This window comes from Lagopus muta, chromosome 1, assembly GCF_023343835.1.
Source record: "Lagopus muta isolate bLagMut1 chromosome 1, bLagMut1 primary, whole genome shotgun sequence".
Lineage (NCBI taxonomy): Eukaryota > Metazoa > Chordata > Aves > Galliformes > Phasianidae > Lagopus > Lagopus muta.
The window spans coordinates 150,647,798-150,663,641 of record NC_064433.1 but is presented as its reverse complement, the minus strand read 5'-3'; the positions used below and the strand labels follow the sequence as shown (position 1 = coordinate 150,663,641).

The 15,844-nt window shown below is 36.3% G+C and overlaps 1 long non-coding RNA gene across 1 annotated transcript; it reads left to right on the top strand.

The window, feature by feature from the left end:
• Positions 1-214: 214 nt before the first annotated feature.
• LOC125693943 (uncharacterized) lies at positions 215-9,992 on the top strand. The gene is made up of 3 exons (XR_007377315.1): positions 215-286; positions 585-672; positions 6,852-9,992. It is a non-coding gene; the product is annotated as an uncharacterized LOC125693943 (long non-coding RNA).
• The last annotated feature ends 5,852 nt before the right edge of the window (positions 9,993-15,844 follow it).

The window sequence follows — 15,844 nt, the reverse complement described above, 5'->3', positions numbered from 1 at the left end:
ATATGTATCCCCATCATTTCCAATCAAAATCTTTGGCTTACTGTGCTAGCATATCTTGCCTACTACATGGGAACTGCTGAATTATGGCCTGAACCTCTGATTGACCACCTGAGGCGAGCAGTAAGTCAGCCCTGGGAGCACAGGTGAAGGCAATTCACCTGTGCTGCCAGAAGGGGTGGAGCCTGGCTCGACCTCTCCTAGACCCATTTAAGAGCTGACTACCAGGGGGAAAGGATATTTTCTGAAGATCCTTCCTCTAGAGTTTTGTAGCAAGCTGAGGATTGAGGTAAGCATTCTGTCTATTCTCTTTTTGTAAAATAGCTGCTTATCTAAGCTTTCTAGTATATTTTGTAATTACAACATCTGTACGTTCATTGGTTATGCATCTGCCATCAAGGGCAATATAAATTCAAGCTGTTTAGTACATAAAGTATGACTAAAACAAAAAAATAAAGTTTTGCTTTTAGAGACATGTAGAACACTATGCTATCCACATGTTTTCCCCATGTTTTATTTTGAAGAAAAAGTAGAACTGGATATTTCCAGTGATATCTATCTAATTTTTTTTTTTTATGTTTCTTCAGCTGTCAGGCAGGAAACTAATAGAAGAACAGGTGAACGTATTCTTTTTTTCTTTTCTTAAATTCTCTGCGCATCCATGTTTCTGTACAGGTTAGTCTATGTCACTCTTTAATACTTATTTGACAGACTAAGTGAATCTTTATTATGAAGAATCACCTTCCTCTCGAATTATATTACAAAACCTGATTTTCTCAGTTTTTTCTTGTGTTAAAAGATATAACATGCTCATCTGCAGGTGTGAGAAAACTCCATATTATTCCATAGTTAGTATTTTCACTAAATTGTGGAAGAAAACTTCTCAGCTTTTGAAGTCTGCTTGGAAAGAGAATTAAAGCTGACTTGCTGTTATTTTTTCAGTGGGAAAATGAAAATCAAACCTTTTTTAATTGTAAAAAAATATCATTTAGATATGGGTGGGAAAAAAAAAAACAACAGCAACGAAAACAGACAAACAAGAACAAAACAATTCTTTCTCTACTAACAGAGGAGAGTTAGAACTACTATTGTATGTATTTACTTAGATTAAGAGAGAGAGTATGGGTCAAATAACCTAAGAAAAAGTAAATCTTTTGACAACAAACTATAGCTCTATCTTTGTAAAGAATGTTTTCCTTTAATCCTATTTTCTATTTGGACTTAATCAAGGAGACGCATAAACTGTTTCTGCAGTGACAAAATGCCAACATTCGGTATCACAATCATAACATGACCTAGTAGTCTGACAGAACTTTCCTTTAGATTTGTAGGATGATTATGATTACCTATATGATTACTTCATATTCTGCAATTTCTGCACAAAATTTGTTCTATTTTGAACCCCTATCCAGTCAGAAGACTAAGCATTAAAAAAAAAAACCAACATGATAGATGGATGTCTAACAGCTTTTAAAGATACTATCTATACTGTAACTAGCTAGGTAAAATTTGTCTACATATAATGCTATGGAATACTGAAAGCATACCATATCACATCTTTTGGCCTAAAATTTCAAAAGAATACCCTATGGTATTCTTGCCCTGAGTTTGTTTCATAAATTAAAGAAGGTTCCAATTATCTTGTATGGAGGATGTGTGAACTTCTACCATTTTATATAGCAGCAATACAATTTTCTAGATTTCCTTCTAAATCTATAGTTTAAATAACAATTTGCGTATAATGAAGGAAGCAACTTTAGATCTTGAAATGTTCACTGTCTACTGAGAACTTGAATCAAAAAAGATAACAGAAAAATTAAACCCTTATTACTATATCAGTGCCATATTTAAGTCACCTTCAATAGTGTTAAAGGCATACATTCACAGTCCATCCCCTCTCAAATAAAAGTTCTAAAGAAACAACATTTTGAGGGAGTAAGGTGGTTATCTTTAATATTTGTAAATAAAATCTTCTAGAGAAAGTTATTTCATAGCAAAGTTACTCAATTAAAGTTGCATCTGAAACTGAGTAAAATTCTGCATGTGCAAAATTTATGTATTTTTAATAAACCGATCATTAATATTTCAAACTTGCATCATTATGATACTGTGCAAGTACAGCTATCAAATATGATAAAAACCAAGCTTTCTTAAATTGATGATCTGCTAGTAATTGGACAAAATCAGTCTAGTTTCCTTCACTTTATAGTTTAACTTTCTACAGAAAGGATAAGGCTTATAGTTGGGACTGAAACTGGCACCCTAGCAAACGCCTTCCTCTTTTCATTAACTGTATGGAATTTTACTGTTAATGCTTTTTTTTAATATCCAATTAGATGCTTAAATGTAGCCTAATGCAAATCATATGAACATAACTCCCCAGAATGGATGCAGCCCTGCCGAAGACCAATGTCACTCCCATCTGGGGATAATTGCACAGACTGCTTATAGACTCAACAACTTGGGGGGGGAAAAAGCTCGAGTTTGTTTGGAAGTTCAACTTCATTTTCTTCCATGTCAGCCTGGGACTATTTCTAAAATAAGTTTATTCTTTTTTAGGCTAAATTGCATGCATTTCTACTGTAGAAATACAAGAGCAAACATTAATTCTGGTTGCTGTAGCATTAAGTGTGACTAAGCAAAGAGCTACCTGAAACTCTTCTGTTGTGATTGAATGCTAATTAATAATAATCAAGGAACTAATTTGTACAGTTAGAATAGTATTTTTAGGATGTCAGTATTAACCTTCCCTTTTACTTCTGTTCGTTTACTTTTTTTTTTTTTTTTTGGTGAAACTTTTGCCACAACACCTAACACTAACCAATCTATAATCTCATTTGGGACCTATAATAGCTTTAATTGCATGATACAAATTATAAAAATCTCTAATTGTTTGCAAGTTACATAATGCACTATACCCAGAGTTCCAGTTTCTACTTTGGAGTCACTTTAATAGAATGAATAAATAATAGCAATTCAAAGCCTGACTTTCAGTTTTAGCTACTGCTACATTTCCTAGCCCTAATTATCTATAATAGTGTTAGCACTCAAATTTTCTACTGATGTTAGCAGGCTTAACAGAAAAGACTGTTTCTGCTCATGGAGCCTGCTTTCATTGCACTTAAAATGCTTTCTTGTGTTATCAGAGAACTTGGATAATTCATACGACGTATAGATGAACACTGAATTTTAGGAACTCTATGGTAATTCAGCCACCAAAGTCTTTGAAGTCCACCCATCACAGCAGGGATTTAAGTAGTTTGTTTCACAGTCTGTTGATTGCTTATATTAATATAGCCAAGTCATTAGTTGCACTGTGTAAGGGGTTTCCAGTTTAATCCATGCTATGTTTTCTGCATGAATGGTGTTGACTTTGAAAACTGACTATTCAGCTAGGAGTTGAGAGAAGGGTTATTCTTCTGAATGGGATAATAGAAAACCAACTGACTGGATTTAACATACTGCAGACAGATTTATGCATTCCTATATTCACATTTTTCATGTCAACTTTGTTTTGGAGTGACTTTGACAGTGGAGGTAGAAAACCTGGTAGAGTTCAGCACTTTGATCCTAAATGTAGGGATTAAATGATAAAACCAGCAACATTTCAATATATATTTCTTCATCTTTCTCATAATATTTGTAAAACTGCATTTGACAATACGAATGGTTGAGTTTCATTTGCCTTTTACAGCCCTCAGATCTTTCCAGAAATTTTTAGAGTACACATCTATATTTCTAAATTTCAAAGTAAATATGGGGGAAATCATATTCACCCATATTCAGATCTTATTTGTTAATGCATATGTTAAGTATATTCTGATGGCCTAAATGAGAGCAACAGCAGTTGTGCATAATATCTGAACGAAGAATTTTGGAAAGGTTTTTAAATCCTTTCTGTTAGATAAATACCATTCCAGTTCTAAAAATTGCAAATACACTTCTATAAATACAGTAGTAAAAACTCCTATTTTCGTATTGTACTGTGTCTGAACTTCTACATTTAACCCATAAGAAATATCTATTAGTTATATAATTAAAGATGGGAATATAGTCACTGCAGCAGAGAAAAATCCTGGCAATAGAGGAGAAGAGTGGAAATTGATAACCTCTTAGAGAACTTAAAAAAAAAAAAAAAAAAAAAAAAAAAGGTAGGAATTTGCTAATCAACCCCAAATTTTGCAATAATTGGAGGCACTAGATTGCATTTTAAATTGTCCTTGGTCTCCACTGTGAACTTTATATAGAATTGACAAAGAATGCTCTGAGTCTAGGACAAAGCACTGAGTGAAAGTGATTTAAAAAAAATAACAACTGACAACGCTTTGTTGTTGCTGTTGTTCTGTTCTTGTCTGTTGTTTGCTTTTTTTAAAGGGAAAGAGTGACCTTGTAAATACTGGTGGGATTACTTAGATATTAAGTAGAAGGAAGGATCACAAGCCATAGAACAAAATTTTTACAATTTTATGATTTTACAGCTTTTAAGTACTTATTCTATCTGTAGAAGAGATTATATTAATCAATAAAAACACCTGAGACTACTAGAATCCAGGATGCCGAATATGGTCGTCTTATTTCTTTATCCTGCTTCTTTTGTTGTATGTGTGAATGGAGATAAAAGGAGGTTACTGAAATGGAGATTACTAAAACCTTAATCAAGACTCATTCTATATTTAATCACTACAAATAGTACAGTCTGTTACTATGCAGAAGACAATGTTAATAGTTGAGGTAACTAGTATTAGAAGTTTGTTTCAACTGTTTGTTCTTGTTAATTGAACAACAGTACAAACAACATGAAGCTTTTGATCTAAGGATGTTTTTCTTCTGGCTCTCTAAAAATGATAGAAATTTAATCTTTACAGATAACACACACTAATACTTACAAAGGTGTTGCACGGGTAAGTGCCCTTCTGCAGTTTCTATTGCAGCTATTGCAGTCAATACATTATAATTAGCTTCAGACCCCATCTTTCAGTAAAAGTCTAAAAGACATCAAAAAAGAAGCATCTTTCTTTACTCCTTACAGATTTAAGACTGTTAACAGCTTTTGTGATGTTCCAATGTAAGCATCATAAAAGTGATGGAATTATGTAAAAACAGCTCAATATTAATATTGAATGACTCCATTTAGTCAGCCATGTCATAAAAGATTAAGTTTATTATAACTAAGGATCACAATTTTACTTTAAAGAAGAAGAGTAAAATGAGGACTTGGACTATGAAGTTTATTCAAAAGACTGAAAGAAATTGCTGCCTGTAAACATGCATTGCTGATATTTTAATTAAAATTAAGGTGTTCTTGATTAAAATAGTCTGATTTTTCATGACCAATATCATCTTCTATCCTTCTTATCCACCTCAACTTTTTTTATTCATTTACCCTTGCTCTTGTTTCCACCTCTTAGAATCTTTCCAGGGATTTTCAGTCTTATTTTTTTTTTTGCTTTCTGCAGAGATAACTAGTGCCTGCAAATCCTGAAACTCAATGAGATATGAACAAGGGGGACTAATCACTTCTCTCTCTATATGTATTTATAGATCCACACTTTTGAGTGGAAGTATGGGAAAATAGGCAAGGGCCTGGGCATCTTCTTCCAGCTTTGCCTTCATTCATTGCGTCTGAAGAAGTCTGACTGTCTTGAAGCATGTCTACAAAGAAAGATTCAGACAAACTCAAGATCATTTACCCCAAACTTCATTTTCTGATTGTGAATGAGCTATTTGTAGCTACAAAATGTATTGGTGTGCTATTAAATATTGTATCTTCTGGACCAATCAGTAGTTCTTTTCTGACTAGCTTGGTGCAAATTTCATGTGTTCATGCACCTATTTATCTTGCATGAAGCTCTGTTTTTTTCCCCGCTTACTCTATAAGAAATTCTCTTCATCACCTCAAAACTGACTTCACTTCTTCAATCAATTTTGAGCACAGATGCCCAAGAACTCCTTTTGAGATGCTATAACAAAAGAAAAATTTTCTAGCATTGAATTACTAGTATTAAATATATATGTAAAGCAGTGTAAAGAAAATCAGTCTTTTCAGGTTTCACACTGATCTTTTTCAATGTCAGTGTAACTTTGTTGGCCTTTTTGATTGGGATTACTTATGCTTCATATTACAATAAGAAAAATTAGAAGCCAATCTGCTATTAAAAGAACCTTAAGCATAAACTATTATTCTTCAATTAACCTATTCCTTAAGAAAACATAGCCTATGCAAAGCTACACCAATGTGATTTAAAGAGAATCAAAAGACAGCAAATGTTGCTTATCCATGGGTATAATTCATAGAGTCATTTTCCAAACTGTTGGTGCAAGCTTGAACTTGCCTGTGAAGAAGTAGACCAATTTGTTATCTCTTTCTTTACAGGACTTAGCATTATACTGTTCACTAAACAGGGTAATTACAACACCATTCTTAGCAATATGCATATGCTGTAAGTTTTTTTTTTTTTCAGAAATTATTTCATGTTAGTATTTTAAATAAATATTAATGATCTTCAGTTAATAGAAAATCTTTTTTTCTTATAAATCTGGCCTGACCTTTTCAACATGTGTATCAAGAGGGCTCCCTTGTACCTGTAATACAGAAGAAACTGCAGTGCTCACTTGTTTTTGCTTAAAATATCTAGCTACTAAGGATGATTTAAAGATAGAAAATGAATATTAATTGAGCATTTGTTTTATTCATGTAGGTATAAAAGCAGACCAAAAATTTTGCTGCAGTATTTGTATGTGGTGTGCCTGGTGCCTGTTGCCTGTCTGTTATCAGGCGATGGGTACTAAGTGACCTTTAAGACCCCTTCTAATTCAAGCCATTCTGTGGTTCTTTCATTCTATATTTCCGAAAGGGCCTCTGGCAGATTCCCTCTTGGTGGACAACGAATAACCTCAGCTGTAGGCATCTTGCTGGTGTCCTTCAATGCATAAAGAACTGCAGCAATTGTGTGTTGGCGGGGGAAGAAACTTGAGGAGCTCCTGCAAGAATTCCACCATCAAAACAAGAAGAACCTTGGGTTGATTTTTCATTTTCTGATGATTTGTACAGAACGTGGAACCATCTCTTCCAGAGATTATTTCTAGAGTTTTAATATGATTACCCTTGAAGAGCAAACTTTGTGCCTGTTGGATGGGGTCAAGCTGTATCAAAGGACTGCTTAATACACTATCTCAAGATATATAACCTTGACATTGCTTCCATTCTTGGGCTATTGGCCACTACATAAATTTTTGTATTATCTGTGATCTTGCTAAGGGTGTACTCTATCCTGTCATCTAGGTCATTAATAAAGATGATAAACAGCATTTTATCCAGTACTGACACATAGGGTGTATCACCAGTGACTAGTGTCCAAGTGGAGTTCAACCTGCTGATCATAATCCTCTGAGCCTAGCAGTTTAGACAGTGTTCAGTCTGTCTCAGTGCCCATTCATGTAATGCACATTTTCCAATTTGTCTGTGAGGATTTTTTGGGGGCAAATATCAAAAGCCTTGTTCAAGCTGAGAATAACATCCACTGTAGTGTAGCAATTCTAGCTGAGATGAAGCTAATTTTCTTTGGAGGAGCACACAGGGTACTACAGTGAATGACAGTGTTGATGACGCACCAGTGCTTGAGGTATTGTTGAGCAGTGCTTGCAGAGTGTCACAGCTTTCTTTTTCTTAATCTGTCCCTTACGGAATGGGCTAGGAGTGCTCAAGAGGCTGGGCAGAGGACACAGTTGGGACAGGTGACCCAAAATGTTCTAGAACATCATGCTCAGTGATACAATTATGAGAGAGGTGGAGAGCATTTCCACAGTAACTGCTGCTGAAGAACTGGTGAGTATTGGTTTGCTAATAGAATTCAATGGCTTTTGTATAACTTTTTAGGTTGTTTGTTTGGTTTCTTTCCACTACAAGTTTTCTCACTCGAATCCTTACGATTCTCTTTTCCAAATCCCATTCTACTGAGGAAGATGGGAAGAAGTGGAAAAAATTCTCCATAGTGCTTAACTGCCTATTGGTCTTAACTCATCATAGTCACTCATCCGCTCAGCAAGTCTTTTTTTGTAGAAAGACACCGGTTTGATTATGCATGATTTCCTTTTTGTCAATGCTGATTACTCTCAATTACTGTCTTGCTCTTGATATGCTTGGAAACTTTCTAAGGATTATTTCATTCAGAGTGAGTCAAGTAGGACTGATCCTAGATCCTCTTTCTTAACTTTCAGCTTTGTTAGCAGCTGCTGATTTCTAATCAATATTAAATTAAAGAAAAGAAAGGATGAGGGGAAGGGGAGGAAAAATAAAGCGCGATCCCAGCAGTAAATTGACTCCAGCTGTTGCTCTCTCCTCCCTTATTATTTTGAGAATATGTGGTTTAAATACAGAATCAGTAATGACTAGAAGATTGTTCATAAATCACACTTTCCTTAATTTCTTTGCATATCTTAGGGTTGGAATATTGCTTGATTCTTCCTGCTAAATGGTAAGGTAAAGAATGAGGAAAAAAAAGAAGGAAAGAGAAAAGTTGTTTTTTTGTTGTTGTTAGTTGTTTTGGTTGTTTGGTTTTATTTTATCTCCTAAGCAGGTGGGGACTATTTTCTGTATGCAGTAGGAAATTATGGAATGTATTGACATATAAGTTTTCAGTTTTAACTGTGTATGGAGGGGGCAGCTATGAGAGAGAAGTGGTAAGCATGTCATACTTTAGAATCCAGAAGCCTTGATAAGTAAAAGTGGAGGATATAATTAGTGTAATCAGGTTTGAGAGATTATGACTTTGAGTATTCCCATGCTACAAAGAATAATAGAAAGATAAGTATGGAAGAATTTTAATGAACTTGCTGAATTCTGATAATGTACAAAATACAAGATATAGCCATGTTAATGTTTGTCTTACATATTTTGAAAGACCTTTACTGATACACATTTCACAGAAACAGTCAGCAGACCTAGTCAGAGTGGGATACAGTAGTTTACCTGATATATAGGCCTTATTAGCAAGAACTGTAGGAAAGTTGTAGTGACTGTAATTTAGCTTCTTGACTAAAAACACTATAGAAATGTCTATTAAACATATAGTTTAAAGAATGACAAGAAATACAACTTATGTAAATCAGTATTCTTCCATTGACTTTCATAGAACTAAGTCAATTTAGAGCAGTTGAGAGCCTAGCTCCAAATTTCACGGTTCAAACTCACCATAAGGTGAGGAGAGGAGAAATTTAAGAAGGCAAACAACCCACAAAATTAAATTGATCTGCAAATATGAAGTACTTACCACAAATTAATTTGTCAGTAGATACTGGTTTCTTTCACATACTGTCAAGAATCTCGTTTAGCAGTGAAGGAACTGAAGAGACAGTTGTAGTTTGTACATTTTACCTTTTAATATCTCCTGTACAAATGACTGAAAATAGTTTTTCTAAATGGAAAGCCTGCAACATCCCCAGAACAACAGCAATAAAAAGATTCAACTTCAATAAAGCAGCATAAAGCAAATTTGCTAGAATAATATGGAGGCAATTCATCATCACAACTGTAACATTTTAAATAATGGGATGTCTGCTCCCTGTGCATGCTGCAATTAGAATGAATTTGCAATAAACGTGTTCATTAAGTTGAATCACTAGGTTGTAAAAAGAGTCATCAGATAGATGACTTCAATGTGGTTAGTTTTGTTTGTTTGGTTTTTTTTTCCCCCTATATTTGAAGGGAATTTTCATTTATAGATACCTACTATATATGCAAGTCATGGTCATTCCATTGTTTTTTCCTATATAAATTTTACATGGGAATCTGCATTTATCCTGTTAAAGTTCAGGTTTCTTATTCATTGGATTAGATTATATAGAGCATGAGTTAACTTTAAGTATCTCACATTAGTTATTTTATGCTAGCTGCATTTTTGCCAGATGTGAGTGATGTTTTCTGCAAGCTGTATGGTAGAATTTCATTACTCTGAGAATCAAAAATGTATCACTGGCTTTTAAAATCTCTTTAGAGAATCTGATTAATCTAACAAGGAAGCAAATGAAATACCCTTTCTTTCTTTCTTTGTTTCTTTCTCTCTCTTCCTCTGCTTTATCTGCACACTTGCTCTTGGATTATATTATGGTAATTTATCTAGATATCGCAGACCTGAAGGGGAATATGGAGGAAGTGCTTCTTTGTGTAGTTAATAGCTACACTATGGCATGAATAATTGTTTTGGGTTATAGAAAAAGTGATGAAACTGATACAGCATGTAGTAAATGAACTCAGTTGACCTGATTCTATTCTCACTGATAAATGATGCAAATCGAGAATAGCTTTGAGCACACATAAAACTAGTGAAGGTTTGCCGAAAATCAGGAGCAGATGCTATCTAAATAATAAACCATAAAATGAAGTTTTTTTTTTTTTTTCCCCCACACACTTGCAAAGGAATCTAGCCATTTGTTACAAGTCTGTGGAAGCTGTAATTCTTTAATATTAATTGTTTTGGAGGTCCAACAACCATTAACAATGAAACAGCCATTTCACAAGAAATATGGAGTATGCAGTTTCTAAAAGAATACTGCTGCAAATTAATTTTCTACATCATAAGTTTTACTTTCCCAGTAGCTTGATCAAAAGTATCTGGATGCCTTCACTTGATTATCTAAGACAGACCTGAATCAGTCTATTCACAAATATACTTCTATGTCCTAATTTTCATTGTCAGGAAAGTAAAAAGATAAAAGGAACAAAAAAGCAGTACAATAACGTTAGTGCACTTTGAGCAAATTTTAGGTGGAGTTGCTATTCAGAAGTAACAAATTTATATGTTACAGGGAAGAAAAATTAAAGATTTTGCTCAGGAGATGCATAGTAGATTTTCTGTTTAACCTGAACATTCACTGGGTAGTTACATCTGTCACTGTCAGTACCCAGAGAAGATTCCTGGTCAATGTAAAATCAGTGTATAGCCAGTATGCAGTCTGTTATCTTGAGTAGATGACAAAATACTGGGAGATGACTTAATGTTATTAAGAATACATCTAAGGATGTATTTTTCTATGAGGACAAGCTGAGAAAGCTGAGGCCATTCAGCCTGAAGAAGGTTCCAAGGTGACCTGATATTAGTCTTTCAGTATCTAAAGGGAGGTGACAGGAAAGAAGGGGAAAGACTCTTTAGCAAGGTCTGTGTTCATAGAACAAGGGGAAATGGTTTCAAGCTTAAAGGGATTAGATTTAGGTTGGATGTAAGGAAAAAGGTCTTTTACAGTGAAGGCAGTAAGGCACTGGAACAGGTTTCCCAGACATGTGATTGATGCCCTGTCCCTGGAGACTTTCAAGACAAGACTGGATAAGGCCCTGGGAAACCTGATTTAGCTCTGGATGTCCCTGTTCATTGCAGGGGAGTTGCACTAGATGGTCTACAGAGACCCCTTCTAACTCTAAGGATAATATGATTTCATGATAAGGAAGGCAGGCTTTGAAGTTGTATCTGTACCTTTTACCATGTTTTAGAATCATAGAATCATGAACTGGTTTGGGTTGGAAAGGATCTTTAAAGATCATCTAGTTCTAATCCCCATACCATGATGTCTTGCTCCAATTTATCGGAGGCAGAGGAGGTTCATTGATATATGCACACCCAACACGAGATTAAGAAACACTGGTTCAAATGTTGGCTTGACTGATTTATAATAAATCTTAATCGAAGAGATGGGGAAGGGGAGGCCAGCGACTATTATGGATTAGGGTGATGGGGAAGGGAAAGCAGGCAATAGAAAAGATAGGAAAGAAGAAAGAATTGTGTAAAACAGGGATAGTTGCCACCAAGATCCAGCAGAGTCCAGTTGCACATTATTCTGATGGTCCGAGGCAAAAGCATAGGGTAGAGCAGCAGCAGTGTGGCCCAGCCTTAGGTAGCAAGAAGGTACAGTGACAGGGAAAGTCCAGGAGGAAGCAGCAAGCCCAGGAGAATCCAACAGCAGGCAGGCATCTTGTCATGAGGAATCTGATGTCAAAAACCACCTTCTTCTTCAACATGCAGGCATCATGTAGTGAGGAATCTGTTGTCAGAAACCTATTCTCATGGTTGTTGTTTTTTTTTTTTTTAATCCTCCTTCTGCCAGTGTGGCATTCCTGGGTGCTTGGGTAAAAGTCATGCAGTACCTCCTGAGATGGCTATCTCCCTTGAGATAAACCCACAAAAAAGAATGCTTCCTGGACATTAAACCGCAGTTTATCTCTCTCTGATTTCCCCTGGCCTGCCAATCCTCAGGCAAGATTTCTCCATCTTTGACCAGGATTTGCCCAGACTTGACCATCTCTGTTCTCAGCAAGCTTTGAGACAGTGGTGCAAAAGAAAATAATCTCTTACATGCTGGCAGGAATATTCTACTAGGTCAGGCTGCGCAGGGTCCCATCCAACTGCTTTCAATGCTTCCAGGAACGGGGCATTCACAGCTTCTCTGGGCATGCTGTTCCTGTGCCTCACCACTCTCATAAATTATTTCTTTCTAATATCTAATCTAAACCTACTTTATTTAAGTTTACAGCTGTCACACCTTGTCATATCCCTCTCTAATAGATGTTTTCTCACCGTTTTTCATGGAGGCCCCTTTTAAGTACAGGTAGATTGCTATAACATCCCCCTGGAGCCTTCTTGTCTCTAGGATAACTCAAAACTATCTAAATAACTTCTCTCTGTAGGAGAAGGTACCAGCCCTTCGATCATTTTAGTAGCTGATTTCAGTTGGGATAGAGTTAATTTTCTTTCTAGTAGCTAGTATGGTGCTGTGCTGTGGATTTAGGTTGACAATGTTATTAATACACCAATGTTAAAAACAGTTCTTGCTGAGCAGTGCTTACACAGAGTCAAGGACTTTTCAGCTTCTTGTGCTGGAGGAAGCAGGATGAGAACAGTTGACCCAAACTGGCCAAAGGGGTATCCCATACCATATGGTGATCAATTTTACTGTGCATCACTTGTTCTGTGTATTTTCTCATTTTCTTATTTTTCCTTCCTTTCCTGCCTGTATCTCAACTCATGAGTTGTTACATTTTTCAGTTTTTCTGATCATTCTGGTGGAGAGTGAGTGAAGAACTTTGTAGTGCTAATCAGCCTGTCTGGTTGAAGTACAAGAGTGGCAGCTCCAGCAGACCCGCCTTTTCTTGTTCTGTCTTGCGTGTCCTGCATCCAGGTCTGGTGATAATACTCCAGGTGGGACCTCATGAGAGCAGAATCACATCCATTGCCCTGCTGGGACCCTTATTTTGATGTAGCCCAAGATAAAATTGGCCTTTAGGGCACCAAACAACAGCTAGGAATCATATCTGAGTGTACTGCAGGCAGTTTATATAATTTCAAGCAATTTAGTCATTCTTCCACATACTTTTGAGGTGTGGCTATCCTTAGACTATGCTTAACAATATTTTCTTTCAGCAACCAAGTTGAATATAAGCCTCTGCTTACAGCTCTGAGTACATATTTTTACAAGTCTTTGTGTTTAGGGTTTTTTGTTTGTTTTCTTGAAAGTAACTTTAGGTTGACTTCCCAGCACTTCAGGTTTTTGTTTTTTTTCCATCATTGCTCTAAAGAATCAATCCTATTCTACACTGTTAGAAGAAACCACTTGGTGTTTGAGATTCCACTTTAGGGATAACTTGCTTTATAGAAAGAACTTGGTTTACGTAACTTATGGGAAAACCATTCCTTAATTGGATAAATGTTTAACTTAATGTTGGACAATATAGAATGGAATACTAAGTGCACAGTCAGGTTATGGAGTCCTATTATTTCTGAATGCTAAAACCTAACATCTTTGAGTGACATCCAAATCAAATAGTGCACTGAACATATTGAAATAACAACAGATCTCTTCATAATATTAAATCCTGTCCCTTGATATGTCATGAGTTTTAGTGAAGAATATCTAGTCATTTATGATTTATATGTGAGATCCTTTCTCTGAAAGCATGTGATATGCTTCTTCTTTTACTTTCTTTCTCTCACAGAATTAGGTAAGAATTAGGATAAAGTAGTGAGAAGTTTTGCTTTCTCTTTTGACTGCCAGGCTTAATCACAGCTTCTACTGTGCTAAAGCAGACACAACCTCTAATGCTAGTTTTTATGAGAGAACATTTCTCTCCTGTTGTGTAAGTTATCTCAATATGCAAAAGAATCTTACTGTTTCTCAACTCTAGTCATCACAACACCTGTTCAGCATGGCTGATTTCTGAGTTTGACCTCTGCTTCAAGAGCTGTTTCCCTGTAAAAAAGCTCTTCAGTTTGTAACATACATCTACCCAAAACTCTCAGCCTTGTCTTAAGTCTTCTGAGTGCAATGAATTGTAACTTAGCAAACAGTATAATCCTTTTAATGTTGATCTATAAATGAACATTACTAATCAATAAATCGCCAGATATGGTTTACAGAGCAGGTAGCAAAATGTATGTATATCTATGTATAGGTGTATATATATGTGTGTGAGTATGTGTATATATATATATTCACATTTTTTTTAATCTGGATCTCTGATGGCAGCTAAATATTGAAGTAGATGCTATACAACGTTGTTAAGACAAAGCATAGTATATGGTGATACATGTAGCTGACAAGTTCATCTCTTCCAGAATGCAGAACAGAGTCATAGAATCTTCTGGGTTGGAAAAGACCTTGAAGTTCATAAACTTCAACCATCAGGTTGTTATGACCTAAGTGCAGAAACAAGTACATACTTTTTTGAATGTAATGTGTTTGGACTTGGTCTGCTGAGGCTATCCAGATTTATCTTCAAAGTCTTCCCACCTTCAAGTAGATCAGCAGTCCTGCCTAACTTGGTATTACTTGTAAGCTTGCTGAGGGGACATTCAATCTCCTCATCAAGGTTACTGATAAAAAATTTCAAACAAATTTTATTGCTTCAGCAATGAGACCTGGGAATTTCTATCGCTGAATGAAAAACAGCTATACTTAACTCCATTTGCAGTGACCTTTGATCTTAGTCATCCAGTCAGTTCTTCTCCCAGCAAAACATAGACCTGATCAAGCCAGGAGAAGTCAGTTTCTCCAGAAGAATACTGTGGGAGATGATGTCAAAAGATTTACTAAAATCTAGGTAAACAACATCCACAGCCTTCAAAATATCTTGCTCAATTCCTTTTTACAGTTTCAGCAAGGTCCAGAAGGGACAATTGTCCAGAGCTGAGCCATGATCAATGCTGTTTGTGAATCTGGGAGACCAGATTTAGGAAAGGAAAGATCTGCTGTAGAGCAGCAGATGGAAGGAGTGAGAAAATATGAGACAAGCAGACCTGCAGACATCAAGGTGAGTGCAGAAAGAGGGCAGGATGTGCTCCAGGCATGGAGCAGAAGATATCTGCAGCTCAGGAGAGGCCTGTGGAGGACCAAGCTGTCCCCCTGCAGCTCATGGGCACTACACAGAGCAGATCTCCTCAGGCAGCAATGGAGGAGTCCATGGTACTGCAGATCATGTGCCCCAAACGGGAGGTACAGTTCATGGAGGTGCTCTGCAGAAGCAGCCCTGGGACACAGCTGCAGACCGCAGAGAAGAGTCTGAAATGTGGCAGGAGGGCTAGGGGAAATGCCATCTCTGGGGGACCTGTGTGGAACAGTTCCTGAAGGGTGGGCCCATGGCACAAAGCCTCTGAAACCCTTGGAGGATCATTCTGGGACTCTCCTGTGCTCTGAGGTGATTTTTATTTTCTTTTAGTTCCTCAGTGCTCCAGTCTGTTAGTAATAGGCCATACATTACATCAGTAGTAGTCTCCCTACGTTGTGGCTGTTCTGCCACAGGGTGAGGGTACTTGGTAAGTGTCCTTATCCCAGTTCTTGACACCCTTCACATTGTATTTTCTCTCCT